Source organism: Mustela putorius, unplaced genomic scaffold (assembly GCF_011764305.1).
Source record: "Mustela putorius furo isolate JIRA1106 unplaced genomic scaffold, ASM1176430v1.1 tig00003863_pilon_pilon_pilon, whole genome shotgun sequence".
NCBI lineage: Eukaryota > Metazoa > Chordata > Mammalia > Carnivora > Mustelidae > Mustela > Mustela putorius.
The window spans coordinates 20464106-20491865 of NW_025422015.1; the positions used below are offsets into that span (position 1 = coordinate 20464106).

The 27760-nt window shown below is 39.7% G+C and overlaps 1 protein-coding gene across 4 annotated transcripts in view; it reads right to left on the reverse strand.

Moving 5' to 3' along the window:
• The window catches only part of EYA4 (EYA transcriptional coactivator and phosphatase 4), a 273929-nt gene extending 256360 nt beyond the window's left edge, over nucleotides 1-17569 (reverse strand). For all 4 annotated transcript variants that reach the window (XM_004740227.3, XM_013063854.2, XM_004740226.3 and 1 more), the window contains exon 1: nucleotides 17440-17569. The gene's annotated coding sequence lies outside the window, so the exon portion shown is untranslated. The remainder of the gene's footprint in view (nucleotides 1-17439) is intronic.
• Nucleotides 17570-27760: the final 10191 nt, after the last annotated feature.

Here is a 27760-nt window from a genome sequence, read left to right on the forward strand (position 1 = left end):
AGCAAATATCATATTCATACCCAGCCAAAAACGAAAAGGAAACCCAGTTGGTTGAAACGAAAATTAGTGGCAATAAATTTTCAAGGCAATGAGAATGAACAACCTTAGGATTTTGTTTGTTTGCTGGTTTGCTGAAAACCAAATTATTCTCCAGGAAAATTTAAAAAGAGAAAAGACTAACGTTTAAGCTGCTGGGAAGTTTGGTTTGCCCAGAACTTGGACGTTCCTGGGCTTGTTTGTAGAATCGATGGCTTAGGCTCCCAAGTGCTCTTGGGCCTGAGGAGCCTCCTGGGAAAAAACTCTTCCCAGGAAAGAGCTGGTGAGCCATAAAGCTGGAGCTAAGTCTGAGTCCTAAGTCTCAGGGCTGCAAGCAAAGAACAAGAAAACAAACAATCAAACCCCAAAAAACTGTCCACTAAACTCTGCAGAAGAGGTCGAGTGCAGATGGCACGCCTGTATTATCTCGATTCTCTCTTATAGGGTACTGTGCTGGGGGAAGGGACTGGAGATTTTCTCCTTTGAAGTCACTTGCGGCAGCTGTTCAAGGAGAAGGGAGATCTGACCCAGAGAAATAAGATTTCCTGTAAATAGGACTCTCACAGTTTGGAGGAAAAAAGAGTGAAGAAAGCTGGGGGAAAAAACTGGTTAAACTAGTAAGTTAAACTAGTAAGAGAAAGATCACAATAAATAAGAACTAAAAATGTGAGACGTGAAACTCCAGAAAATGACAGAGAAGCAGAATAATTTTCCCCCTCTTGATCAAACCAAATGATCAATGAGATTGTAAAGATGTGAACACCCTGATGGGTAGTGTGGTATCTTCTGGCCAGCGTTCGGCACTCCAGGCCCACGTAGGGCTGCAGTCAAGTTCTAGTTCAAGTCCTGAACAAACTATATTAGCTCTTAAAGAAACTTCAGTGCTTCCCATAGATACTTCTGTGGCTCACACCTGGACAATCCAATTTATTGTTTAGTGCCTTAATTTCTCTTTCATGGTCATGAAAAAATATAGATAGTAAGTTTCTTGTAAAAAAAAAAAATTTAAGATTTATAAATTCAAACATTATTCACACTCCCTACATCAAGACTCTATCTTGCAAAACCATGGATTCTTATATAATGTATAAATCAATGAGTGAATGGACAAGCAAATGAACAAATAAGGAAATAAGGAAACATGCCTAAGGCCCATGTCAGGAAACAGATAACTTCAATTTCATGAAGTTGCAGGTTGAATCAGGCAAACAGAATCGTAGATTTCCATGCCTGCCATGACTCAATGCACGGCTTTGGGAAAATCTTGTAATTTCTCCATACTTCAGTTTCTCACCCTATAAAAGTAGTATATTGCTTGAAATTCAATTCCCTCACTGCAGTGAAGGTTTTGATTCAACATTTATAAAATGCTTTTTAGCTTCCCTGATTAATAGGCAAAATACTGTGGTAGTTGTATAATACGCTTTCCAAAAAGTATAAAGGTAACTAGTCAAATCTAATGTAAAATGATACTTGAGAAATAAATACCAGTTATATTTATTACTTCTCCATTCCATTTGCTAAGTCATAAAAATTACTTCTAACAGAAGAAGTATCAAATTAATATTCAAGCCAGCTGAAGTGTTATCATCATAGGTTTACCTATATTGGGGGGGGGGTGTTTTGTTTTTCCAGGCTGCCCCACATGTTTATATGGTACAGTCAGGAATGTTGGGCATGGTTTTGAAGGCCTCTAGCGTATTCGTTGGTTTCTGGCATTCTAATGCACTCTACTCTTATAACCATAAAAGTACTCTTGAGTGCTTCTGGAAATATATAACAAATCCTTAATCAATTTAAGAGTGTTTTAACTGCATACATGAAATTTCTTGGGAGGAAAATGTTAGCTATTCTACACACATATAGTACTTAAGTTAGCAAGAGAGTTCCTTCTCAAAGGCACAAAGCAGTTTCCCCATAGTAATATAATTTTCAGTTTTATGTGCATAAGTCCTATTGAATCCCTTAGAATAACAGGAAATTCTGCAGGAAAAAAACCCACAAAAATTGATAGCCATACTTATCCAATGCTAGAGGAATAAGTTAGCTGTTTTGAGTTGGATTACTCTTAAGGCAATAGATAACCATTAAAGGTTAACCAGAACCTTAATTAACCAGAAACTGTAAGACCTGAATATTCTAGAGACAGAATTTTCTACTACATAGAACACTCTAACAATAAAGTCAACGGATTAATACACTTCATTTTAACATTATTCTAGACAGTTCTTGAATAGCTATTCTCTAGATTTTGATACATTAAATTTCACATTAAACAGATTATAACATTTCACAGATGTACAAATTAGTACATTGATAAGGCAGCCAGTATTGTGATCTACCTTAATAATTATCAACATATATTCAGACTGGAGTGATCTCTTTTATAATAACCGTACAATGTCTATACCTTTTACCTACATTTTAAAAAACTATAGTAATACATGTAAGGTGCTTAGAATTGTGTCTGGCACATAGTTAGCTCTTAATAGAATAATAATACATAATTCCTCATAAATTCTCATCAACAATATCTGAGAGCCATTTCTCTTAGTAATTCCTATAAATATTTTATGATACTATATGAAAACATGTCACAAATATGACATACACTGTTTTTTTTTCTTTCCTACCAATTAGTTTAAGAACTATGAATATATAAAATAATTATTCTTTTAACTCAATTCTAACAACTCTTAAAGGAGATATTAACTATATATAACATAGATTTGATATATATGAGGTTAATAAATTATTCACTCTCATCAGTGAACTCTTCCAGTTAGTGTATGTCTCAAGGAATTTTACTTTAAGCCTTATTATGAATCAAAGCACAAATAATTATCATGTTCAATTGAGCATAAAATTTCGCCTGTGGCTTTTACGAGAAACATGCAAGCATCGTCATAGGGATGCAAGGGGTTATAACTCTTTTGAAAAATAATTTGGCACAATCTATGCAATATACACATATTCTTTCACCTATTTATTTGATGTCTAAAGCTTTATGCATAGGAATTTTGGATAAATAGAGAGTTATATAAAAATCATCACTGCAACATTCCTTGTAATAGTAAAAAACTGCAAGCAACCCAGAAATACACCAAGAAGGGAACAGTTAAATTATAAAACATATGCATAAATTAAATAGGAGTATCCAAAATTATATGTACTGATATGGTAAAGCATTTAAGACAGCGTAACAAAATAAAAACAAATGTAAAATAAAAATAAATTACACCCTCACATAGTTCTTACATTCATACATGCACAGAAACAAGAATCTGAAAGGAAGTGCACTGAAGTATAACGAATAACTTTGATTTGTGGAATATGGATAAAATGAATAAAGTGAGGGACATCCACTTTTTACTTAAAATACATCTAGGTTTTTTATCTTTTTATTACTTTAAGACATACACACATACACAAATCAAAAGTAGACTGCTCATAAATACTAAATAAGCACCCCCACATCACCAATCAGACCAAGATATATGCTATTATCAGCATTCTAGAAGCTTCTCTCCTTCCCTCTTCCAGTCACTGCTCTCAAGTTAAATTCTATCATATCTGTTTTAATGTGTTACACACTATATAAATTACTTTTTCTTTTAAAAAGTTGATTAAAAAAATCTTGCTTCAGCCGCAGGAAGGCTTCTTTTTTGAGTATTAAATACACTCAGCAGGTTCTTCAAAGAAATCAATTTAAAATATATTCTGGGTATTTTCAGTGTCTTCCCTACACTAACTGAACTATTCCCTACAACTCCACGAGGCAAGAGGCAAGAATTATTATTACTCCCCATGTCCACATCCGGACTCAGAAAGTGCCCCAAGGTTCCCCTGCCGGAGGAACAGGCTGCAGGGCCCAGACACACAGAGATGGAGCCCGATTCCGGCATCTGCAACTCCTTTAGACACAAACAAAGGAAAATAAAGGCAACAAGGTAGAGAAGTGGGAGCACTAGGTGTCTCCAAGATGAGGTCCTCTTTTCAGCTTCCTTCTTTTGAATACATCACTTAAGATCTCTAATCCAGCCCCCAGCTGCAAACTGAAAAGGTAAATTCCTCTTCTGATCTGATTTTCTGGTAAATAATGTGACCTACCAAACTACAGAGCAAGTATGTTTCCTTATGCTGTAGTGCAATCACATACTGCGTTCAAAAGTGACTCATACAAGGAAATAAAACCACAATTTTTGAAACTATTGGAAACAATAATTTTAATTTAATGTTATTTTTGGACAACGGAGGGATTTTTTTTCCCCCTAAATAAGCAAGTTGGTGGTTTTAAAGGCTCTTGCTCATCTTTTTGTGGAAAATGCCTAAAAACAAACCACTAAAAACTAAACAAAAAATTTTCCTTCCTCAATTGTGCCTGAAAAAAGACCTAATTTCTCTTACCAAAAGGCCACACATACTTTAACAGACACATCTGGGATTTCTGGCCCCTGTATTTTGAAACATTGACATAGACGAATACAGAACATGCTTCTACTCAGATGAAATCCGTAATTCTAAGAGTTAAAAATTCTTCAAAATAACATGAAGTGTATCTCCGCAGAAAGCAACCAGAGAGGCCAAAGTTTGTTTCAGGAGAAAAGTAGAAGACTATAAACCTCGACTAGAATCTTTTAATTTGGTTATTCAAAATGCCAGTTCATGCTGGACAAATCTTTTCTTCTTCTAGAAAACCAAGAATATCTTGGTACAAAGGAAGCTGTAAGTAAATTCGAATAAAAAATAACTGATAAACTTGCTTCCGTGACCATAAGGAAACGAGAATCAGTTCCCAAACTGTAAACAGGATTTTCTTTGTAATTGTCTGGCTTTGGATGTGTATCCTTTGAAGACATGCATGGAACAGAGCAGTTAGTGAATTTCCATCGATATGCCCAGGCACTGGGACTACAGTGGGGGAAAGATAGGATCTCTACCTTCAATGAGTTCAAGTCTCTGTGGAAGACAGATTCACATATAATTAGCCTCAGCACAATGTGCTTTTATATTAATAGCCTCAAAAAAGGTGCTATGGTATTACAGAGAGAAAAGAATGAATTCTGCCTGAGCCTTAGGGAAGGCTTCCCAGAGGAGGTGACATCTGAGCTAAGCCTTGAAAGGTAAGTAGATTTTTTGTGCAGGTAAGCAGCTAAAGAGTAAGAGGCAAATAGGTTAACAGAGCTGGAGCACTGGAAGACAAAGGTGGTGAGAGTATCTCAGGGAGAAAAAAAGGAAGTGCCTAATTGTACTTTATAACACAGAGCGTTCATAAAAATAGCTAAGTTTTACATTAAGACCCACTATACAAAGAATCAACCGGACAAAGTAGATATGTATACTGAATTCTTGGAGGAGGACAATTTCCTAATTTATGAACCCAAGAAGTGCTCCTTCAGAAAAATAGAACCTCTGATTTGCTGGCTGTTCTCCAATAAACAGGCTTCCTGTTCAACATCAGGCATAAAGTATCTGGAGGAACTTGAGTTTTGCTCTGCCTTCTTTGGACTTCTTGTCAATGCATGGAACAGAACTCTACTCCATGGTCTGAAAACTCATGATGTAGGCCTCTGACTTACACCCCCCTCCCAACTCCTCTGGAATGGCTACCACCTGTCACGGGGTTGCCCAGAACCTTCATCTCTCTTCTAACAAGTAGCTGTGCAGGTTCATCTCCTCTTAGAAAACAGTAAGACACTTTGATCACAAACGATAGGCTACATTTGTAGCCAATTTCCCCTCTTAAAAGTACATTTCAAAAATTAAAGCATAAGCCAAAGGCGAGGCAGGAGAGAAAGAGACAGACACACAGAGTCTGTCATTTAGTACTTCTGCCCTGCCTTCTTAAGCATCAATTAGTAAATGATGCAAAATCCCTAGGTCAGCTGACTGCTTCCAGGTAACATGATTACCTGCCTAATATAACTAACGTAAAACCACTAAATCAGACAATATGTAGGTGTGGAATTTCAAGTATCTTTGCAGTTCCTAATGAGATGACAAAAAAACTTTATACTGTTTAGACCTCAGATGAGTGTTAGCACAATTATATATCTATAATACCAATTGTTTCATACCTCAAAATAACTTTCACATTCAACCCAAAACTCATGTAGGTCACATTATCCTCTATCACTTTAAGTTAACATTATATGTTCCCATTTTGTTTCTTCAAACATCTTTCATATAGGCTTAAACTAGGTGGAGGTCAGAGGTGGTACTCAGACCAGTCACGTTTACTTACAGTCAATTACAGATCAAGTCGTAGATAAAATGTCTTCAAAATTAAACCTCAAGAATTAGAACCTAAGTTTGAATTTGGTAATTCATCACAGGAGTGCTTACATGGGATATCCTTATTTTTATTTTCTTCAGATTATACCACTGGTATTGAACTCAAGATCCTGAAATTGTGGTACAGACTGAAAACTAAGACATATTTCATCTGAAAATTTCTCATCACAAATGAACAAATGAGAAAGTTTCTCAACTCAGTATTTTCATCTTAGGCAGTTGCGATTATAAGTAACTTTACCTTTTGTGACACTAAAGACTATAAATAAAAGTCTCTTATTACTGAATTATTTATCTATGGAAAAAATAAGTAATTGTCATTTAAAATATATTAAAAATAACAGTAAAAAATAGAAAAAATATATATTAAAGAGAGTCAAACAAATATCCACTTCTTATACACTTTCCTAGGTCTTCTGCTCTCCCCACTCATATATTATTCTTAGGGTAAAAAAATGCTGAAAGTTGTCACTCTGTATAAAGCGTATCTGTAAATCCCCTCTACGTAAAGTTTATCTATCAACACAGACCAATGAGAGTTGTTTGATTTTGTATTTAAACTTAGGAGGAAGGTATGAAGATTCTCCACACTTGACTGAAAATAGAACAATTCTCTCAGGCAGATGCCTGGGAATCTTTTTTTATCTCTATCAAGTGGTCTTAAGATCTGCTTTGGTCATGGGTTCTCAACCGGGGGCAATTTTGCTTCCAGAGGATGTCTGGCAATGTGTGGAGACAGCCATTACTTGGGAGAGGGTGCTACTGGCATCTAGTGGGTGCAGACCAGGATGTTATTTATCTCTCCACAATACACCAGACAGACGCACACACACACACACACACACACACACAGAATTGCTGAGCCCAGGGCACCTGGCGGGGGGGGGGGGGGGCGCAGTCCCTTCCAGTCTCGTACTCTATCACCCTCTCTCACTCTCTCTTTCTAATAGATAAAATCTTAAAAAAAAAAAATTATTGAGCCCAAAATATCAATAGTAAGAGCTTGAAACTACCTGAGACTAATGCAACACTGTGTGTCAACAACAGTTAATACTGGTCTATATATACTGTGGGATTCAAGCGCACCATCAATACCAGTAAATTTTTTTTATTACAGGTGCATCTGACAATTCCCGGCAAGCCATAAAAATAGGACCTATTATTTTAACTTCCATTCCTCCCTCAGCCCCACTCTGCTATACAGTCATTACATCTGAATCCAAGGACTGAGTGATATATTCTAGAAATAGGGAAGCTTATAACCCCCTATTGTCTCTGCAGAGATAAGAATCATAGGAATATTTAAAGTTGTCTTGTTACATTTACATTAAACCCATTGAGCTCACTGTCAATTGAAAAGTATACAAATTCTTATAATTGGTACCTTCAATCTGAAAAAAGCAACCAAGGATTATAAAATAAGGGTACCCTTATAGAACATGCTTAAAATTGCTGAGGAAAGTTGAGGACCACCCTAAATCAAAGCCTTAAAAAATAATTCTAGATTATTGAATGTGGAAGTATTTGTTAAAAGAAATTCCGTGTAACATAGATGGCCAAAGCTCAGTTTGGAGCACCTCTGATGTCTTCTCCAGATACAGTCTCAGATTTGCCAAAAATGCCAAACTTATACTTGGACCACTGGGGATTCCATTGCTAGTCCTCAGTCTGTGGTCCCAAAAAATGACTTCCAGCTCTAAAACCTGTGAACATTTTTGGCCAACTAATGGAGACTAACAATTATCATCATACTAGCTAATACTCAATTCAGACACTATTCTAAATACTTCACATATGTTGACTTATTGAATTCTAAAAAGAGCCTCATAAAGTATGTTCTATGATATGTGAGAAAACTGAAACAAAACCAGTTTAAGTAACATGCTTATCATTACAGAGTCTTTAGTGTCAGAGCGGGAGTTTGAATACAATCCGCCTGGCTCCATGTTCTTTGTGCTTAACCATTATAAAAAGAATCTGGTCCCTTAGATTTCAAGGGAAAGACTTGTGTCTTCAGAAATCCTCGGGGCTTATCCACTGGGTCACCGATTTCCCAGTGGTCGTATGAGAAATAAATACACTTCTATATACATCTACACATACATATAAGCTGGCCCTAGATTCAGAGCTGCAATTCTACTGAGTTAATACAAAAATCCCTGAGGTTTTCTCAAGGATGTCCTGCAGTCGATCGGTCACGGCTATCCCCTTTGCTCCCAATCTCATGGCAGAGAATGTCCAAGGCCATCATCACTACCCTTGCCCTCCTTTTCTTTATTCATTTACTCAACAGAAACTTACTGAGACCAACTCACTGGAGATATGGAGATGACAAATGTCAGTAATCATGTCAGTAAATTCTCAGCCTAGAGCAGGATTTAAATTCACGTAATTTATTATGTGTCAATGTGGCAAGTACTGTGCTGAAGGTAGAAACTGGGTGCTTTGGCAGCAAAAAGGAAAGAAACATCCAACTCAGCCTCTGGAGGACAGATGAGCTTACTAGAAGAGGTTACATTTTGTCGGCAATCTTGAAAAAGAGGTCTAAAAGAAAGTTTCAGGGGCAGAAGAGATGTGCACAATGAAATGTGGTGGAAGCGATGAGGGTGTATTTGTTTGAGAACCATAGTTCTCCATACAGCTCGAGATTCTTGTGACCAGGTATGAGAGGTGAGAACAGCAACCTTGGCAAGGTTCTCAGCATGGAAGGCCCTGTGGTCCTGCTAAAAATCCTGGAATTGTCCTAGAGGCCAGAGAACATTTTTTGAAGAATTTTAAGTCAAAGAGGGAACTGATAAAAATTGTGAATAAATGTGATTGGACATTCCTGGGATGGGGAGGAGAGTTTTAGAGACAGTTCCAGTATAGTCCAGGGTGGTCCCGCAGGACTAAACCAAAGACCACATGACCTATTGTGTACAAGACACATGTCCACCCAAAGCTAATATGATAATCTGAGAATTAAACCCATGATCTTGGTTATCATGGATAACTCACTTATTATTAAACCATTGCTTGTGAATGGTATATACTAAGAAAAAGTAAAATTTATTGTAAGAGACTACATGCCCCCAAAGTCTTCAAAATTAACACATAGAAGTGAAAACCTATTCATGTCACTCTAACTTTTGCATGTCCTTAGTAACACTGAATATGAAAAAGCATTTAAAAAGCGTGTTTTTGTGTACCAAGAATTTTGCTAGTTCTCTTCATGAATGAAGCCTGGAAAATCTAATCCAAAGACAATGTTTAAGGAGACGAAACAAAACTAAATTAAAATTCTTCTTGGGTCAACTAAGAAAAATAAGAAAGAGTAGCCTCATTTGAACACCTGGAAGTTCTGTAAAAAATTTAATAGCGCTGCTGTTCTTGACAGAATTTTTGAGGTTTGCCTTCTTAAGTTACCTACTAGAAGCAAACTTTTAGATTAGAGAAAACCTGCCAAAGGGAATCTGAACATGACTCACCCACTTGTGATTAAATTTGGCTACAATTACCTGAGTCATAATCATACATGACTATACATTTGCATTTAAATATAAACTTCTAAGTGAAAAGCATTAGCTAATTCAGAGACCTGTTGACTCCCCAAGTCATCATCACTTTCAACACACTGGACACATTAGGTTGGAAATGCTCAATCTCTGAGTCAGAACCTTTAGGTCTTTTCAAATCCTTAAACATTGGGGAGTTCAGAGCCAGAGGCGAACTGTAATGAATAGATCACCCCGCGGGGTATATGCAGAGGTCTGTGAATTGTGTGTATGACCTTCTGGAGAAAAAGCTCTCCCAGTACGTGGTACATCTATTTGATTAAGTATAGAATTTCAAATCAAATGCTATTGCTTTTGTGAGTAGAATTAAACTTAATGGCATAAGAACGTAAATTTTTATGATTTCATTGTAACCTTCACTAGAAATGTCCCTTTCATTTTAGAAAGAAAAGAGGAAAGAATCACAGAAACAGAAAATTTATATGAAAAAAAGAATTTATATGAAAATCTAAGATCATGTCCATTTAGGCTACTGCTGATGTTTCTTCATAAAGTCCTTAAGAAGAAAAAGATACTCTTATAAAACAAGCCTTTGCCTATAAAAATGGGGTGGGTCTCATTCAGACCTGTATCTCTATGCAGGAAACATACTGACTACTTCTGTTTTCTAAGCACGAAATTGAAATAAAGTTGCAGATTGGTTAACAAGAATACTCAAGTAATACTAGGGTGAGCAGACATACTTTGTGCCCACATATTACAATGGAGATATTTCAAGGTATTTGAGAGTTGTTTTTGTTTTGTTTTTTAGTGAAAGGCATGCTAACATACTACCGCAGTTACTGTGAATGGACCCCCTTCTCCGAGGACCCTTTTGCTCTGATTTTTGCACACTGGAAGACCCTTAACAGAGACTCTGGGAGCCAGGAATGGTCGGAGGGCAGAACTGGTGAGTGATTCATGGGCCACCCATGTTCTGCTTCATGCAGGACAGTGAATATTTCTCCAGTGGGCACAGGGTCAGTTTTCACTTGGATAAAGGGGTCTGTGGCTCAATACATAAATAAAAGATGAAAACCACTGTCCAAGCGAAAAAAATTCACTCAAGTTATAAAACGGATGATCAGCAGCAAAACAAAAGTGTTCACCTACAGAAAACCTTAAAAATGTCAAATCTGATAGGATAATCCATGCAGACTGAGAGGGTTTCCAAAATATGGGTGACCCCATTATAATTTACACTTGCCTCTAGAAATGCGTTATGCAGTCCTTATCAGCTGGTCCAACATAAATGTATAGATTTGAGATTCATAACCACCATTCAGGCTTAAAACAACAGCAACAGTAGCAACAGCAACCAAAACCCTATAAAATCAATAGCTTCTAACCGATGGATAAGGCCTGGAAAGCAAAGGAAAATTCTACATAGAAGTTAACTGCTAAAAAGGTCGGTCATAAGTTCCTGACATTTGGGAAGCATTCTAGAGTAACAGTTTCTCCAAATTCAGTCATCTGCCACCAACCTTCCCGATTTTAGCTATTTTAGCCAAGCGTTTCCTCACTGTTACTTCATCTGCTTCCTCAAATAGGCGCTTTTCTAAAATTTAATTTGTTTTACTTCAGTACTTCTTTTTGGACTTCCTGTAAACAATAGTATCTGTGAAATTGTAGGTTTAATATGAAATTTTATGTATTTTTCTAATATCCTTAGAAATAAATGCATCACCAATAATATAAAAATAAAATGTTGTTCAGAGAACACCTGCAATGAACTTCTATCTGGCTGGTGGGAGTAAGGGCCTAGTGCAATCCTTAAGGATAAGGAGTCTGAGGTCAGAGCACAGAGTTGGAAACCTGTCCCCATTCCACTGTGTAAGTGCTCTCAGTTTCCTCACCTGAAAAATGGGAAGGATCAAAGTAACTAACTTATGGCATAGTTGAAAAGATAAAATTAGTGAATCCACATGAACACCTTAACGTGTTTTGCATAAAGCCAAGCCTCAGGAAACATCAGCTGTGCTGTAATTATGATGGTAATGATTGATGATGACAATGGTGATGATTTACACGGACATAAAAATTACAACTGTAGGGGTGCCTGGGTGGCTCAGTGGGTTAAGCCGCTGCCTTCGGCTCAGGTCATGATCTCAGGGTCCTGGGATTGAGACCTGCATTGGGCTCTCTGCTCAGTGGGGAGCCTACTTCCTCCTTTCTCTCTCTGCCTCTCTGCCTACTTGTGATCTCTCTCTGTCAAATGAATAAAATAAAATCTTAAAAAAAAAAAATTACAACTGTAAAAAAAAATCTGACAATTTCTATTTTAAAGTATACTTTGAGATATAAACATAATTAAGAAAATATGCTTTAGGTGTCAAGTCTCAAGACGGCTATTCAATATTGGGGGGTTACTTTGGGGCTTTGGGGGGGAGGTTTAAAGATTTATTTGCCCGGGAGCATGCACAAGCAGGGGGAGTGACAGCCAGAGAGAGAGGGAGAAGCAGGCTCCTTACTGAGCAGGAATCCCAATATCCGGCTCAATCCGAGGACCCTGGGGGATCATAGTCTGAGCTGAAGACAGTTGCTTAACTGACTAAGCCACCCAGATGCCCCTTCAATATTGGTTTAATGCAACTTCACTTTGAAAGTATTCCAATGTGATCAGAGCAATCAAACTTGGCCTAGTATCTTCAATATAAAAATATCTACCTGTGAAAAAATAATATTAAAAAATCCATGGGGCTCCTGAGTGACTCAGTCAGTTAAACATCTGCCTTTGGCTCATATCATGATCTCAGGACCCTGGGATCGAGTCCTGAATGGAATCAGGCTCTCTGCTCGGTGGGAAGCCTGCTTCTCCCTCTCCCCATGCCTGCTGCTCTGCTCTGCCTACTTGTGCACTCGTGCTCTCTGCCCCTCTCCCTGTCAAATAAATAAATAAAATCTTTTTAAGAAAAAATCCTAACATGGTAATACAGGTCTTTATCCCATGGCCCAAAAGTACACCAAAATAAATGTTCTTAATGTATATAAATAAAAGTTTTAAAGATATGAGCATGTTGTATTAAAATGTTTCATATGGAGGAAAAAAATAGAATTCCTGACATTTTAATATGGTGTTATTCATCAGCCATGGACTGAAATCTCAGGGTGAGAAAAGGGCCAGGCGAATGCTGAAAGGTTTCAAATATCAAACTATACTATTCTGTCAGTGACCTAAGATCAATTAGCACCTTTCAATGACAGAAAAGGTTACAGTGAGACTCAGAGGTGCACTCTCTGAAACTATTTTAAACCACCATAAAAATGTGGTATTGATAACTCAAAATGGTTTCTATTTTTACATTAATCTATTTCATCTCTTTTTCTGAAAGACAGAAAAGGAGTTAGGGCAGTAAGGGTAGTGGTATTCATTTTCAGTACCTCTCAACTAGTAGAAACATAGCTGGATACACGAAAGAATCACAAAGTTCAAGATGAAAATGGCATATCACCAAGGCATATACTAATGTGCAGTGCTGGGGGCAACAGTAGATGACAGTGACGTTTACAAAGTCTTCAGACCCTTAAAAATGAGCAAAACTGCTTGTACTGCATTTGAATATGTGATTCTTGTTTGTTTTCTTCCATTCAAGTTCAAACTAAAGGATGCCAGGTTTGGCTCTATGTACAATTTAATGAATATTCAGTGCCCCCCCCATGTTAAAACACATCTAATGGATACAGTATTACATAGACCGCAATTAAATACAGTGCTGCATCTCACCCATCTCGACAACAAATGCCTGAAAGATCATGTCATTTCTTAGTCCACTGGGAAAAATTCACCAGAGAGGCAGGTACATTGCAATGTCATCCATGCGCTCTCCTGTTGATTTCATGCACCTAGTAACCATTGTAACAAAATCCCCCAACTACATTTCTGAACACAGTTTTAAGATACTCTATAGGAAGACACATTATAAGAGCTTAGAATGTGTAAAAATAATACTCATTTAAAAAAGAAACTATCGTGGTTATATTTTCACTGAAAAAAATAAGGTGTTTGATAGATGTTTGTTCAGTACTTCAATGAAAAGATTCAAAACAACTTCTGCTTTTGATACGACGCTTTTCTGTTTGTTTCTTAAATGAGTGATCTGAAATATTTACAACCAGACAGTACCTAATTTTAGGTTTTAAGTGCTTTAACAGCTCCGTGAAACATGATCAGCAGCTGCAATACAGAACTAGGGTGAATAAAGTCCTTATAAAGGGGGCCTGTTTTTACTGAATGTTCAGTGTTCCTGCATTTACCTAATAGGAAAAAAAAAAAAGATAATGAAAAAACATAATAAATACCTGTGCTCTTAAATTACTTAACACTTCAGTAAGTCTTAAAAGGATTATCTCCCCTCTTCTTGAATTCTCTATAAAAATGTGAGGTTTCCTTTGGTAAAATAAGTTAATTTTATTATTTGAAAGTTAGAGTGTAAAAAGTTCCCAACATCCTAACTCTTCATGACAATAATAATGGCTTTTCTACCATTCTGCTTTTTAAAACTCCTGGAAAAATTAATTTCAGTGCATAGATTTTTTTAAATGAAATACCAAGCCACATAAATATATTTTTAGACATGGCATCAGTCATTTAGAGCTTGCAACAGAGATTGAAAACATGAAACTGGACACTTTATTTCCCGTGGGTATGTAAAATTTATTTACACCCCAAATCACAACATAAATAAAAAGGAAACTCTTAGAAATGGAAAACTGAGTTTTCTTTTTTCTTCTAATTCAAAGAGATTTTTTAGAAGAAAAAAAATAAATTACAGCAAAATGACAAACTACTCATCTGCCAGCCTCTCTTCAAAAAAGAAACTTTTATGCAAAGGCAAATTTTTTTTTCAGTTAGCTTCTACAGATCCTCTAGAATATAGCATCTGCATTTCCTAATATAAGAATAATGATTGTTCCTGAACCAATTTCTTTTTACACAAATCTTAGGGTTTACTTTTTAATTTTAAATTTGAATACATGATTTAAATATTACCTATGAATATATGCATAAAGATTTCCATTTTGTATAAGAGAAATTAACTTTCTAACATCCAATGAAATGAATACTTCCTAGTAAAAAAATAAACAAATATTTTTATTTCAGTTATAATTGTGAAACAAGCACTGTGATGGCCTTAAAATGTTGAAGGGTACTCTTGTCAGGTAACTGACAAAGGAAAACAGGATTTTGAAAGCCACATTGATTTTAAACTTTCACTTGTTATGAAAGACAAGATATGTCCCTAACGATTAAAAAAAGGACAGTTTACACATAATCTAATTATATTACTTTCAGAGTTGTAACTGTCAAAAGTCTTAACTTTCTTTCTTGTACAGTCATTTCTAAAAATTGGTTTAACTCTGAATGACTTACAACTTTTAATCGGGTGGAACAAACTATTTTTATGGTTTATAATAACAATAAAAATGGATGCGGTTATATCTGCCTTTCGTATTGTTGCCATAAAAATCAGATTCTGGCAGTCTAGCTCCACACAAAACAGTCTGTCTCTTGTTACTACTGCTACTTATTTCTTGGGATAATGTTATTTAACCCCCCCCCCACACACACACACAAATGCCTAAAAGGTGCAGTCTCCTAAAACGCACCATACCACGTATCAAATATTTTGTTTTAGGAATCTCTCCCCACCCCCTTTCCTCATTTTTTGGTTCTCCAGCTACAAGATGGCCAGAAACCTTATAAAAGAAGAGGAAGAAGAAGAAAAGGAAACATTTCTACTTAAAACCAAGTTCTGCCCAGGAAAGATTACCAAGTGCAATTCCTTGTCCTGATGGGGTTTTAAAAATAAAAACAAAAACAACCTACCCAACAAAAAAACCATCATTGACTTTCAATACTGCCAGTCACCTATGTGTAAATGAAACTTCAGAAGCTGCTAAAGGGGAGTCTGAGGTTGTTAAAGGCTCCTAAGACTCCCACCTACGTCCCGAAGGAGCCTGCACAGAAACTGACAAACGCAGGAGGGTGCAAAACGTGGCCGCTGAGGAGAAGGGCAACAAAATGCCATATTCCAGAAGATATGTTTCGCTACATCAATTACGTTGATCCCAGGGTGCCAAGCCAAAAGGGGTAAGGGAGAAAGAAAACTGTTAAGTATGAGCTCTTAATGTGAAACCTAACCTGTTGGTTCTCTTAGGTATCAGATTTTGGAAGTGTCTGTAATGACAGCCAGGAAAGCAAATTAATGGCCAACGGCCCACTGGGTTTGAACACGAGACTCCTGTTACCTCCTCACAGATCAGGTACACAACACGCACACACACACACACACGCACACAGAGATGCTCCACGTGGAACTGCTCCGAAACCAAAACACACGCCCCATCGCTATTCTGCACATTGGCAGAAAGGGCCCGGGGACCTGCGCCTTCCTCCACTGCTCTCAGGTTGGGATTCATGAATGACTGCCCGCTCCGGAGTGCTGCGGAGAGAGGCGCGCGGGAAGAAAGGGGAGAGGAGACTGTCTCCAGACCCTCCCCTCCCACCCACCCACCCACACACTCACCCAGAGCACAGACCTCACAAGCCTTCAAGGGAAGGAGCGAGAGAGGTGGCGGGGGCTGCCCCTGCCATACCAACGAGGGACTGATGGCTCTCTGGTTTCGCTAGCGCCCCGCCAGGGGACTCAGTCCGCAAATTTCCTTACAGTTACAAGCTGTTCAGATAAATGCTTACAAAGAAAGAGACCTCTTTAAAGTGTTACTAAAGGAAAGTTCTGGCTGCTGTGTGGCGCACAATAAAACAAGCCCACACGCGGTCTCCTTCCGAATCCGGCTTAACCACGCGAAAACAGCGGTTTCCAGTGCCTCCACCAACCCCAGACCTAGCAAACTTTGAAAGGAGAGAAAACCTGCTCTCCGCAGCCAGGTCCCTCCGTTTGGAGAAGTTATAATCCCTCCATGGCATCCGCGTCCCGAGCCAATGAACGCGACTCCTCTGACAAGCCGCCTCTAATTTCACGGACCCTGGCAAGCGGCAGGAAACATTCGGTCCACGCCGCATGAAAACTATTAAAGTGGGATGGCCGCAGTTTAAAAGGCCGGTTCGTGCCTCGAGATTAGAGCACATGCAGGGTACGTACACACGCATGCAGCATCGTGAACATGCCAGGAGCCTGGGCCCTCCACGGGACCCGGTCAGCATCTCTTCGTCAGGCTTATCTGGGGGGTCATCAAAGTAATAAACAGCACTGGAAGGATGTCGGGGAGACCTCGGGCGCTCGCCCTCGCGAGCCAGGCAGCCTGAGTACAGGTGGGGATCCGTCCCGCCGCCCTGCAGCAGCCCCGCAGGCTTGGAGAAGACCCACGGGGCGCCGGGTGTCCTCCAGGGCAGAAAGCACCACTGCAGCCCGGTGGCCTGGGCCTCGGGCGGGCGAACTGCACTCCGCCTCTGGGAGCCCGCGGGGAATCGGGGTGCATACCCCGTCCTGCCCCACGTTCCCTGTCCCCGGGGCTCCGCGTCCTCGGCGGAGCCGCGCGCACTTCCCCGGAGAGAGTTCACAGTCTCCCCGCAAGTCGGACCCCGCGGGAGGGGACGGGGAGAAGGGACACTCACCTCCCCGAAGCCCGGATCGCTTCGGGATCTGAAGTTCAAGTGTCTGTCCCAGCCGCGGACCCGTGCGTCTGTATTTAGGTATTTACTCTCGTTCCTTCCAATGTCTGAGCTTCCCCTTCGCGTTGTGCCTCTGGTGAAAACAGGACATCCCCTTCGGCCACCCCCCGACAAATAGCGTACACTAGTGGGGGAGCAACGGGGCGGGGGGAGAAGCCGGCTCCGAGGGGGAGGAGGAAAGGAGAGGAGCCAAAACTCTGGACTAAGACAGGGGTGGGGAAAAAGTGGAAGAAAAGAAAAAGAGAGCGCGCGCACAGCCACCGCTGTCGCCACTGCCCCGCTTCACCCTAAGCTCTTTCCCCCTCTGAACCCGAGCGACAACTTCACGTGGACAGGCTCGAAGTTTTGCGCGGAAGCCGGGAGCGGCGGAGCGTGCGCCGCGCGGCGGGCAGCCTTGCACTTGCGCGCGGGATTGGGGGCGGGGGACGCCGCCGCCGTCTCCCGCGGACACTGGAGGCCGCCGGGGGGGCCCCGGGGCGGGCGGCGCGCAGGGACCAGCTCGTTTTTATTCGACCTCGCTGACTGCCTGTTGTCATCGTTCGAGGTCCCGCGTGGGGACCGCTCGGGACCCTTGGCGTCCCCGGTGGCACCGCAGTAATCTCCGCGTCCTCCGCGCCGCCCCCACCCCGCCCCCACGGGCCTGGCGCCGGCCGCTGCCACCCGCGTTTGAGGGGAGGGACCCGCAACCGCACTCCTCTCCCCGGACGAGGGCACCGCTGTCTGCCCCCACCTGCTTCTGAGGGACAGCCCAGGGGTTGCCTCCCACTCCGCCGCTACCCAGTCTTCCCGGGTGTAGGCCACTTCGGGCCCCCTGCCGGATTCCTTTCCACTTACCCCAGAAGAGAAGACAGAAGGGACTTCGCCTGCTTGCAAAGACGTAAAAGAAAAACCAACCCTCGCCAGTTGAAGGGGACGAAATACCCTTTTGCGTGAAGATGTATGCTAGCATGGAGTAAGCAGTCTGGGGGTAGGCTTGCTGGGAAGGGCCTGGGCCCCTTCCAGCGCTGGGCACAGGTATAGGCATCCCTTCCAGACGCCCAAAGGTCAGGCAGCGTCAGAGCTTCCCCAGGCACATTGCTGAAGTGACATTTCAGAGCCTAAGCCTTATGTGCCTGCTTTAGGCACCCACATAAGATTTAGTATTCTATACGAGCATATGTGTATGCCACAACCAGAGGCCACGGCAAAATAGACAATAAAAAAAAATACATAAATTTTGCATCTATTTAATCATATCTCCCTGAAACCTATTGTCTATTCTTCTTTAATCGTCACATCTATTTAAAGTGCGTTAATTTATTGAGAATATATGTCAGTCATTACACTGATCCCTTTTGGTAGGTGTATGCTCATGTAACTTTCACAACTCTAAGGTGGTTATTGTATAGTGGTTATTTAAGCCCTTACAAGAGATAAGGAGACTAGGCCCTTTTTCTGCTTCTCGAGGCGGAAAGGGTTCTGGTGGCGGATTTGGTGCAGACAGACATATCAATGAGGGGGTGCCTGGGTGGCTCAGTGAGCTAAGCCTCTGCTTTCGGCTCAGGTCATGATCTCAGGAGTCTGCTTCCCCCCTCTCTTTCTGCCTGCCTCTCTGCCTACTTTGTGATCTCTGTCAAATAAATTTTTTTTAAAAAGTATCAATAGGTAGAGTTCATTAACTTTGCAGATCTTATTTTCCCCCATTTTACAGGTGAGAAAATTAAGGGCTCAGAATTTGGAGCAGCTTCCTAATAAATGGCAGACCTAAAATTCAAACCAGCCTCTGTGCAACCCCAAAGACCACTGTCAGCCACTGTGATGCTATTATTATTCACAGAGTAGTCAGAAAAATAATAAGTATTTTTAGGACACTGTGTATGTTTCAATGACTGTACCAAATACATAAAAAGTAAGTGCAAATGCTGAATTTGATTCTCTCCTCTTAAGGCCACAATTTTTACATTTCATTTTGGTATGAAACATTACTTCTAAATAAAGTTGGGGAGATGCACAATCTGGATACAGTAAAATTTCATACTCTAGCATATTGTTCATACAGATATAATTTTTTTCATGGTTTTTCACTCCCTTCTAAAATCAGATTTTTTACCAAGACTGACCTTGCTTTCAATTTACTTTGTTCCCATCTGATTTTTTATATACCTTTATAAAAATATATTTAGAGAAGTTATTTTTAAAAACCTAAAATTATATCACAGCACTAGTATTCAACTTCTTATTACTATCTTCAAGTACATCTAGTCTTAAATGTACATCTATTACATGGACACTAACAGGAGTGATATAAAATTGTCATATATCAGTCCAAGTTTGAAATAAATTGAGCATAGGAAACAAAGAATTTTGAGGTTGTATAGGCAAAATGTATTGCTTGTTTAAATAAGCATTATTTCCAGCATTTCTATTGAGTATCACTTTTATAACTATTGCTATATCCTCTGTAATAATTTAACTTAATACTTTTCTTTAAACTATTTGTATTAAAAGTTTATCCGACAAAGGAAACTTCTTATCATCATCATAAGTGGTAAAAAATCAATATTATTTACCATAAATAGAAAACAATATTGCAAGTGAAACTGTATTATGTAAATAAAAATTATTTATTCTAAGCCACCTAAAATTATTTCACCCACAAGTTTGAGAAACACTGGTTTAAAGAATTACATTCCTCATGTCCCTCAGGCTCTCCAAAACATATTTTCAAGCCTTTCCTTTCCTTTACTGTAGAGAAACATTGAGTCCAAGATGCTTTGAGGTGTTACCTTTAAAACTCTGTTTTAATTCAATTATTGATTTCCTTGCCTAAAATATACACTTCTGAAGTTGAGGTGTCTTTTTAAAGTTAATTTATTTTTTATTGCTTTTCTTAGCATCTTACTTGTTGTCAAATTCGAACAGCTCCTAAGTATACAATTAAAAACCAAATTAGTCTCTAGAGAGACTATACCAGTTACCCCTCTTTCTCCCCTTCCACCTGACCTCTCAAAACTTCATCATAGGCCTTAACCTCTGTCAGAGAAACTCCAACTGTTAACCTCGTGAAGTGGCGGCATCTATTGGCCTCATCTGGTACCGCAACAAAGTTCTGCAAGGCGAGGCAGGGGAAAGGAAAAAGTACAAGACAACGAGAAGGCGGTCAAAGAGCTTGAAAAGACAGATGGGAAAGTCTGAAATCGTCTGGAAAATTCGGGAAGTGATTCAGAAATACTAACAGACCCTACAAGACACGAATCAGGTCATCAGAACATCCATAAATGTCTTAATAATCTGAGAAAAGACATGTATTGGGGAACAAAAAACTAATGTGACTTTATGTGAAAATCAGGGGAAACCGAAGATTCCCTTATTAGTAATTCCTTTAGCCAACTGCTCCAGGGCGGGATGCTTCTACGGTTCTCATCTACTATTTGTTTATTTTTCAAGTGTGCATAGTACTGTTTGGCATTGGGTTTTATAGAAGACAAATTAAACAAACAAGGCCCTCTAGGAGCTCAGAATCCAAAACATAATTTTTATTTTAATTTCATTTAAAAGGAACCTTAAGGGAAGATTATCCTATCATTTAGTAAGAACAAAATTTAGGCTAAAAAATTTTAATAAGACACTGCCTTTACCAACAAAAGAAAGCAGAAGACGGGATGCTTATAGAAATAATCCCAAAATAGATCTTTTGAGTTACTCCATTGGTGGACCTTTGAACTCCAGCTGGAAGTATACTCAGTTCTTAAAAAAAAAAAAAAAAAAGAAAAGAAAAAGAAAGTCATTCAATTGTTTCTTAGTAAGTTCTAAGCAAACCCTTTGAGCTTTGGGAGAACGGCCTTTCAGAGGCCAGAATCCATACCAAGTAGATTTAACACTGTTTTACTCAGCTACTCTACCAATGACAGATTATGGGAACAAATGAAGATAAGACACAATTGCCCAGGAATCTAAAGTGCTATGCTGCTGAATTACGAAAATCTGTGAATAAACACACATTCTGAGTAATTTTGCGCAAACAGATCAAACTTAAAAAGGTTTCTACTGGTTTATGAAAGTGAAGAAATCGGATCTGCAAGGGACCTGTTGGGTCATTCTCTTCTGCTGGGCTCTCTGCTAAACTTCCTCATTCTTGGCAGAGTCTCTAAAGAAAAGGAAATAAATGCATACTCTCTGGGAGACAGCTTCATTATATTTACTTTTAAATTCTCTCTTGAAATTTTTTCTCCAGTTAAATCCTTTTAGTACCATATTATGCAATTCTACTCTATCTTTCATGTTTACACCCAACCTTCAGATGTTTATAAACAGATATCATGCCCACTTTTAGTCATCTGTGAGCCACGTTAAACAAATGTAAGGCCTTTTAATCTTGTTTCAGCTCAGTCTCTCCAAGACCTTAATCATTCTTATTGCTTGTCTCTGAACTATTTCCAGGTTCCTAGATGTTCATTTTTTGTTAGACGGATCCCACACTGAATGCATTGTTCCAGGTGTGGTCTCATTAGCATATTAGAAGGAGTTTCCCTTTTTTTTTCTTTTTCTTCCGTGGCCTTATGTTTTGGCTTCATTACAAATTCCCACCAACTCCTGCTACTTTACATATTCTCACAAACTTATATGTAAGTTTTTTCTCTATTTTCACTTCAACAGAGTTTCTTCTAGCATACTGAAACAATCTGGATTTCGCAAGTACTATACATGCATAGTTCTAAGTGATAATAAGAGTCAATATATGAACAAATGTTTCAAATAAGGAAAGATCTAACTAACCTCTTTTTTAATGCAACTCTTAATTATATATCCATTTACTTATAAAAGATATCCACTGATTACAATGTCAAAATCCACCAATGGTAATTCCCAAGTGCCCAAATTATGAAGGGCAAATAAATTGATTTGACAATTTTAAGATAATGTATTTGGCTTCGTTAACTCCATTACCTATTTACACTATAAAAGCTCAAAGTTAGGAAGACTGCTGTATTGCAGCTATCCATTTAGACTGAATATTTTTTAATGAAAATATTTTACTATAACTGAAAATTTAAAGGAAACTTTCTAATGTCCATTCTTTTCACTGTCTTAGAGCACAAATGTTTAGAAACCACGTCTTTATACATTTTTAAAATTTTCGCTGTATATTCTCAACCCCACCCCAACACACATTAAAATGACTTTCCTGTTCACCTAATTCTTTTATTTGGACACCAACCATCTCAGAATAAGTTGTCAGTCCTCTATGCAGCTACTTCTCCACCCTGTTAAATCCTAGAAACCTGACTTCTTTCTATTTTCTTTACAGAGACTGCTCTCTTTAAAATCATCAGTGGTGGGCACCTAGGTGGCTCAGCCAGTTAAGCGTCTGCCTTCAGCTCAGGTCAAGATCTCAGGGTCCTGGGATGGAGCCCCACATCCTGCTTCCTGATCAGCAGGAAGCCTGCTTCTCCCTTTCCCACTGCCCCTGCTTGTGTTCCCTCTCTCACTGTGTCTCTCTCTGTCAAATAAATAAATAAAATCTTTAAAAAAAAATAAAATAAAATCATCAGTGCTCATTCTAATGGTCATTTCTTCATCACCCTTGACTTCCGGGAAGCATTTGGTATTTTCAACAGCCTTCTGCTAACTTCCAACAGACTTCTCCTTTTTCAATTTCCATGATTCTGTGTTTATCCCCTGATTGTACTTCTCTAGTTCCTATGGTACCACTTTCACAGAGGCCCAACCTTTAGAATTTGTCCTCACTCTTTCTGACCTTTCCTAAACAAGGAGTCAACAGGACAAGCTTATTTTGCACAGGCAGTGTCTCCTTGTCTGTCCTTGCATTTCTTTCTCACTGTTGTTTCCCCAGGCCAGATTTGCAGAACTGCAGTCCTCCTCCTCTAGGCTCTCTTCAGCTAACATATGACACAGAGATAAGAGTTTGTCTTTCTCTAAAGTTCAGTTCTTGTCTCAGTGAAAATACACCGTAGGTTTCAAATGTCAGTTTAATAAAGTGCAAACATCTGATCCAGCAGTGAAACGCCCAGAGCAGACGTGGCAAACCAGAACCTTCCATCCTTCTTATCCTCTTATGCACAGTCCCTTGTAGCTAGCAGGGGATCGATATTTACTTACATAAGTTAATCAGTTGAAATGAGGTACTTAAATGAAGGCTGACCAAACACTTCAGTTGATGACCTGCTCACAATAGAGCAGACAATAGTCAGTATGACAGGAATCCTCCTTCGTGTTTAATTCGTTTGTAGGTAAAGCCGATTCATGGAGGATCCCCTTTGCACAATTTGATACCCTTCATGCCCCAAACAACTTCCCTCTTTTGTATTCTACTTTTTACTGTTTCCCATTAGCAGAGATAAAGTGTTCTGTATGTGTCCTACAATCCAGGATCTGTGATGAATCATCCAAGCTTCATGACCTAGTTTCCAAAGTAGTCTATGAACTCAAGAAAACAGAGACTGGGATACATGGCTCAGGAGGGGAATTTGAGGACAGGAGAGGAGGGCTGGGGCAGAAAAAGCAAGAGGAGAGGGACTCAGGATGACTGACTTTTTTCCTTCTGTTAGCAGACCTCATGTAGTGCTGGGGACCGAAGATGGACTCATTATTATTGTACTCATTAAAAGAACTCCCTTGGGGTGTCTGGGTGGCTCAGTTGCTTAAGCATCTGCCTTAGGCTTGGGTCGTGATCTCGGGGTCCTGGGATCGAGCTCTGCATGGGGCTCCCTGCTCAGCGGGGAATCTGCTTCTCCCTCTCCCACTGCCCCTTCCCCTTGTTCATGCCCCCAATAGATAAATGAAGCTTTTAAAAAATTAAAAATAAAAGAACTTACTTGGCTTCAGACTCCCTGCTAACTTGATATTAACTAAAAGTGCACCGTAGTTTCCTATCTGCAATAAAAGGATGAGCCCACGCTCCTTTGTTTCAAGATGAAATGAGCCAGTGCAAGTGAAAAAACTGTAGTTTCCAGAGTGCTATATACCCATGTATGACAAAGCCTTGGGAGGCATTCATGCTGTTGCCCCTTGTCTCTGCCTCTTTGGAACAGTTGAGTGTTTAAAATGCTGTAGCCTTTTTCTCTTTAACCTTTAGATAAGAGGCAATCTAAATAATAACAATGGATCTCCCAGCCCCTCCCCTCCATTGAATCAATGAAGCTATTTTAAAGGAAAGAAACCTATAAACATTTACAATTCCTCTCCCAAATTGGCTCATTGCCAAAAAATTATTCCTAATAGCCAGAACTGAAACCACCTAAGACATCAGTCCTGAGGAACCCAAGAGCCTAGTGTCACGGCCTGGTTTTCACCCTGGGTTTTAGGGATATCAAATTCTAAAGCCCCTCTTCTTTCACTGTCAGAATCTTTCCCCAGTCCTCTGATTCCCAGAGCTGCTCTTTGGTGAGTGGCCCCCCACTGACAAGCTCCCCATGGGAACTTTCTTTTCCTTGGCTTCTGTGGTTCAGCTCCAGCCTTGGTCACCTCCAGCCCTCTGGCCCCTCCTTTATCCTTGTCTTGAATCCATTCTGGCCATTTAAATGTGGATGTCCCTTAGCACCTGCTCTTAGCATTCAAGTATGCTTGGTCAATGTAAGGAAGTACAGAGATGAGCCAGACCTGCCACCGTCCTCCAGAAAACTTCAGTCTAGAGCAGAAAATAAGGCATTTAAAAATAGTTACTACATGAGAGAGAAAGTGTTCAGCTTTGGAGAAACATTGACAAGCATACTGCTTTAGTTGAGAACAGCGAGAGTTTGCTTCCACCTGAGGGAAGAAAGGAGGTGGCATTTGGATCTGGCATTTAGATCATGAAGAGTGTTATGCCTAGGAATATGTGTAATTCCAAATAAGAAAAACAGAAGCCATTGTCCCGCCATTCCAGCCTCCTCCAGAACAAGATACTCTTCTCCCCGTGTTCCCTTACCTATTTAATGGCACCAATAACCTCGCAGCCACCCGGAGGTACAAATGAGTCCTTTCATTCCTTAGCCCCGGTCATCCAATCAGTTGCTGAATCCTAGAGGTCTCACTTCTGTGATAAGCTTTGCTTTATCCCTTCCTCCGTGTTTTTTAATGCTAACTTAATCTCTGCTTCAGTCGCTTTCACATAGAGTATCTAAATAGCCATACAATTGGTTTTCCCATTTCTAATGCCTTTCCCCACTTCTATCAGATTACTCATTTTACAACACAGTTCTGTTCATGCCACTACTTTATTTGGGGGAGAGGGAAATCAGCCTTTAAGCTCACATTCCAGAGCTCCCACTCTCTTGTCCCGTCCAGTCTTTCCAACACAGATTCGCTTGGCTCTCGGTCCCTCTGCCGCCCCACCACAGACGATCTCGGCTCTTCTGTGAGCTCCTCCACAGTTGTCTGTTAGGTGTAGATAATTGTCTACCTAGGATGATGGTTACTTATGACATTTTATTACCTTTGTATCCTCTGGAGTGCTTAATGTAGAATTTTATACTTGGTAGGCACGACAGAAAAATGGGCTGAATAAATCAATGATAATTATTTAATAAACATACTGAGTATACATACTGTCTGAGCCTCCATGTACTGTCTGGGTCCCAGTGAAATATACCTTTGTGTTAACTGGTATAGGTATACTTTTTTAAAAAAAAGAAAGAGAGAGAGAGAGAGAAAAGAAATCCTAAAAGTGATAATAGGTCCGTGGAAGGAGTTAGTCCATCTACTTCGTAGACTGTTGTAGAGAAGTAATTCATGACATCATATGCTGGTTTTGTGTGTGTGTGTGTGTGTGTAGACAAAGTCTTAGTTTCATCAGAATTATAGGCTATTTATATCTAGAAGGCACTGAGAATTGTGTAACTAATAAGTTTCTCTTTTTGATTTCCTTCTAGAAAATTTAAAGCCCCTTTGCTCTTCCCCCCCACCCCAGCAAGGGCACAGGTTGCTATGGTATGTCTTTTTGTCTTTTTGTATTAGTCTTGTCCCCTATACCGTTTAAGGCCCCATCTTATCTTCCCTCTTTCTTACCTGATTTTAAGTTGTTTTTAATTGTGTTTTATCCATATAAGCCTCCCACATTTAAATAGCTATTGAAAGTGTTCATACTATTTTGAATGATCATGTATCAAAAAATGGGACAAAAGTACTTTCAGAGGGTGCGTGGGTGGCTCAGTGGGTTAAGCCGCTGCCTTCAGCTCAGGTCATGATCTCAGGGTCCTGGGATCGAGTCCCGCATGGGGCTCTCTGCTCAGCAGGGAGCCTGCTTCCTCCTCTCTCTCTCTCTGCCTGCCTCTCTGCCTACTTGTGATCTCTCTCTGTCAAATAAATAAATAAAATCTTTAAAAAAAAAAAAAAGTACTTTCAGAGCCAGAATTTTAGGATCTTGCATTTTAAAAAATACATCATTCATTTTTACGAATTCCTTCTACTGTTTCTTTCTTTTTTGTTTTTTTAAAGATTTTATTTATTTATTTGACAGAGAGAGATCACAAGTAGGCAGAGAGGCAGGCAGAGAGAGAGAGAGGAGGAAACAGGCTCCTTGCTGAGCAGAGAGCCCGATGCGGGACTCGATCCCAGGACCCTGAGATCATGACCTGAGCCGAAGGCAGCGGCTTAACCCACTGAGCCACCCAGGCGCCCTTTTTTTTTTTTTTTTTTTAAGATTTTGTTTATTTATTTGACAGAGAGAGATCACAAGTAGGCAGAGAGGCCTTCTACTGTTTCTTTAACTTGCCTATCCCACCCTTATCTGCAACCCACCAAAAAGTTCCAGGTAGTAGATTTCTTTTTTTTGGTAACAGTACAATAATACTCGTCACAGAATAACTGCTTTTATAAACCTATAAATAAGTTTGGTCATAATGTGGTCCAATAAGGGCGCCTGAGTGGTTCAGTAAGTTAAGTGACTGCCTTTGGCTCAGGTCAGTGTGGGGCTCGATCCTGGAGTCCTGGGATGGAGCCCCACTTTGGGCTCCCTGCTCAGTGCAGAGCCTGCCTCTCCCTCTGCCTGCTGCTCCTCCTGCTTGTGCACTCTTTCTCACTCTCTCCCTGTTTCTCGATCTCAAATAAATACACAAAACCTTAAAAAAATAATAATAATGTGGCCCAATTTCTCATACTCTAGCTATGAAGCTCTAGGTGCAGAGGGTTAAGTGATTTGTTTGCTCATTAAATGTGGGGAAATGGAAGTAGAATAGAGGTCTCTCAAGTCTTCCCACACGGATTCACTGAGCATAACATCTGTGCATTATTGTGCCTGCGGACAGCACATTTTTAACAGGAACGCTAAATATATTAGTTTTATAAA